We start from the raw sequence: 4,178 nt of genomic DNA, 5'->3' as shown, positions 1-4,178 counted from the left end.
CCCCTCCCCTACAGGTCATGGTCCTGTATTGCAGGAGAAACCAGGACCCTGTTCAATAGTTCTTTGCATTATTCTTTATTCTCAAGGAAAGTTAAAAAACCAATCCTCCTAAGCAGAAAGCCACACAATGTAAGTCACATTATAAACCCATGCACCGGAGTGGGGTTCCAGTGAAGGAAACTTACAGAAACCTTAAAACACCCCAATTAAGGCAAAAGGCCAACTCAGCTCTCCTCATGTATGTACCCCTATTCACCACCCAAGCCCATCATTTGAATTACTCTGTTCTCCAAGGGGTGACAACAGCAGGAACCCACAGATGGGGTGGGAGTGGGGGTGGGGGTACAGGAATACTGGTTTACTTGGGAAAAAAAAGCAGAGATTCCAAAGGCCACAGTTGTGGTGGCCAAGACAAAATGCCTATGAGGACAGGTGTGTGACTTAGAGACTATTTTTGGGAGGCTAACAGTGTCACCAAGAGCATGAGATCGCCAAAGAGACAAGGCTTTGAAAGAAATAGATGTATTCAAAAGTTCAGATGGGACAAAATCAGGACATACAGGAGTCGTTTGATTTGCTCTAGAATGTTCAAGGATAGAGAGACTAGGAGAGAGCACAGGTTGTGGGGGTCTACTTAGCATGGCTGTTCTCCCATCTTCTCATCTTCAGCATCTGCAGAGACAGCAGCCTGTTTGCTTGCAGAGCTGAACTTGGAGGCTGGCTTCTCGTTGGATAGTTTGGCTCAGGTGCAGATCTGGGGTCTTGATCCTTTTTGCTGCCTTTCCTATCCGGCTCCTTCCAGTGGTCTTTGTTCCCTCCATCTCCAGGGCCACAGCCAGAGATGTTTTGGGGGAACACTCACCCCATCTATTTTGTTTCCTTCCTTTCTTCGCCTTCCTCAGAGGGCAGAGCCAAAGCTACTTCCTGTCACTTGTAGGGACTGCTGCCCTGTGTTTGAGCTCTGAGATCCAGCAGGGAGGGGCGGAGCTGTTTTCCTGCCCCCACCACATTCTCCTTTGGTGGAGGGGCTGGCATTACCCTTAGAGGCTGATTGGGTTTATAAGGTTTAGAGGTTGGAGAGGGACCATCTTCTTTATGAAGTGCTTCATTTTCTAGAGACTTCTTGATCTCTCTCCTTCATGAATCTGCCCCACGTGGCTGAGGCCCCAGCCTGCAATGACTCACTTCCTGTCTTCAACAGTTCTTTCCTGAGTTGACTCGGCCAACTTAAGTGTTTCCGCTGGGATCGGCCATCTAGTTCTGGCTCGTCCAGCTGATGCTGCAAAGTCTTCTGCTACCTCGTAGCCACTCCTCTGCTTCTGTCTCTCAAGCAGCTGTGTCAACAGGCTTTGCCTCTCCAAAGATAGAAAGAAGCTCCTGGCTGGACTGGGAGGTGCTAGCAGAGGAATCATCTTACTTAGGAGAACTCTGAGGCTTTGCATTCAGTTTGAATTTTTTTGTGAGGGCCAGGAGGGAGATCTTCTGTTATCACACCTATAATCACCCTGTTCCATGACCAATCAATCACCCAATCTGTTCTAAGTGTCTTCACAGTGGTCCTTACCTCATCTGTAGTCATCATTCCTTCGGTACCCACTACCAAATGCTCTTCTGCCACTGCCTATCCTGGACTCATACACTTACAGTCTCTGCCGTCTCTGTTGTCGTAGCTATCCTGGTACCCACAGTGATCTATAGCTCAGCATACCCATCCGAAAGCCATCCTGATACTGCTTGGAACTGTAACAATCTCGATACTCTTCTCCAAAGCTAACATCAATTCTTCAATGAGGACAGTCCTCAAAGCTATCTGCATCAGGACAGGCACTCCTGTTGGTATTTGTCTTGTGAATGTCTCGATTTCTATCTTGATCAAAAGAACAGTTATCCTGTCTTTACCCAGTGTTTGATCAGTGACTTCCACTCAAATGATCATTACCTAGAGGGTCTTCACTGGTCCTCAGGGAACTGATAGGAGCACTCAGGTCCTCTAATTCACCATAGCCAAACCTTCCAACCTGTCTGGGTTGCTGGAGTCACTTGGCAAGTGTACTTACTACACTGATATCTCAGACTCTAAGAATTCTTTAGTAGAGTCTTCTGTCATTTCAAAGGGCAGGTTCTCTAGGAAAACAGCATAGGGTGAAGATTTGGGGTCCAGAATGACTCCAGTTGATATTTAGTTCCTCAGCAGCCCATGGAGCAGTGGGAGGATGAAACTGTCTAGAGGTCCCCTATACACATGTCATTGTTACTGTGCCAGATTATCTATTAAATCAGTCTAGCTGACTGGTTTGGAGACCAATGCTCCCTCCCTGCCCCCTACCCCCTTCAGCCATAAAGCCTGTTTGGGAGGTCGTCTTTCCCTTCTTAATCTTTTTTGCTAAGGCAGCCATGTCAAGAGGGGAAGAGAGCACTTGAAGGCCCCACTCCCTACTCATTTTCATTTGGGAACTAAACCAGTTTGGAAAGATTGAATTAAAATTCAGCTTTTTGTCGGACACCTAGTCCTCTCTCGAAGGCCCTAAATCAGATTAGTGAATGCAAATGTTTGTTTGGAGTTTTTGTTTTGTTTTCTTGTCTTCTGACTTTGCAGTGTGCATTTTCCCAGAGCATATTTTCTTCTTCTGAGAAGTAGACTAAACAGTCTCTGGAATAATGAGGTATACAGGCAGGAGAAAACATTTCTGGGAGGGATGGTTTTCTATTTTTTTCTCTCCTGATTAAGCTTTCTCCTAGCCAAATAACTAAATTGGGTTTTTAGGCAAGGCAGCTGTCATGGTGTGTGATGTATACTATTTATGCAGGGCCCACAGGGGAGCTGTGTCATTTGTCCTGTCTTTAAATTGAGGTCAGAGTGTCTCACACACAACCCCTCCCTGGGGAATAGAATGGACCAGACTAGGTTGCACACACTGATTGTCAGCTCGGTGGAAATGTCATGTGGGACATGTCACTCCTGTCAAATAGTTTGTGACCCTTTCGCTGGCAGGTCAGATTCGGTCAGCACTTCCAGGGCTGCCTCTAGATTGAGCTAAACTGGGTTTAGGGCTAAGTCCACCCACAGAAGGCTCTTATGTCTGGCTGGATCCTGTTCTTGAAACTGTAAACAGTCCAGCCAGTATCCTTTCAATTTAGTTCTGGATTCTGCTACGCTCCCCACACCCCCAGGGATGGCAGCAGTGTAGACAGCATACACTAGTCCACTATAGGTGTTGGCAATACCCTCCCCATTTCTACTGGGCAGCCTGGATTAGCACAACCTAATGGGGTTCTCTGTGTGATGCTCCTGGAAGCAGAGCTGACATGTATGCTCTGTCTCAGTGAGGAACAGTCCACATTACTAGATCAGTATTATTTTTCCCTTCTCCCAACATTCATGCAAACACAGAGACAAAGAGCGGAGTGGATGACTGTGCTCTGGTGAGAGGACAAGGCCTCTGTAACATTTATAAAGAAATGCACTAGACAATGACCCTGGGCTTCAGCAGAGCCCAGCTGAGCATTTTCTTTTCTTTGACAAGCCTTCAGGTATGCACAGTGAAAATCAATAATGACTAATCAAGAAGCAATGAATGATTTTGTTGTTGTCTTAAGACAAATTCTTATGTAGTCCAGACTGGCTTTGAACTCACTGTGTACTGAAGCTGTCTGTGAACATCTGATGCTCTTTGCCTCCTGAAACATGTTTTATTGTATGTTTGTTTTGCTGGAGCTCAGGGCCTTGTGAATGCTAGGCTAGTGTTCACCATGAGCTACCTATGTTCCCCATCCCTGAATGGTGTTTGTCTTTTTTGTTTTGGTTTGGTTTTTAAGCAAAATTAGGTATCAGGAATCTGAACATGTAAATGGCTATGTAGGCTTTCAGATTAATTTTTTTAAAATAAAGAAAGCTATCATCTGTGATCTCTCACTTGTTATAATAATGAGCTTTTCTTTTGAGTCATAAGGAAGATGATTTTCATCAGCTATTCCTGTCCCGGGATTACGCCTTAAGCTGTACGTCAAGGGTCTGTAACAGAGTCCTCAGATGAGGCGGTCTTTGTTTGGAACATGTAAAAGGGCTGCACAGTTCAGCCAGGGTTTGAATTACTGCCCAGGGTCATTGTCCCAAAGTAATTCAAGGAGTGATTTCAGCTTTTGAAATGTAGCCTACATCTCCTGGGGTCTTTAAAAAT

The sequence above is a fragment of the Grammomys surdaster genome, unplaced genomic scaffold (genome assembly GCF_004785775.1).
Source record: "Grammomys surdaster isolate TR1022 unplaced genomic scaffold, NIH_TR_1.0 125357, whole genome shotgun sequence".
NCBI lineage: Eukaryota > Metazoa > Chordata > Mammalia > Rodentia > Muridae > Grammomys > Grammomys surdaster.
This window is presented reverse-complemented; position numbering follows the sequence as displayed.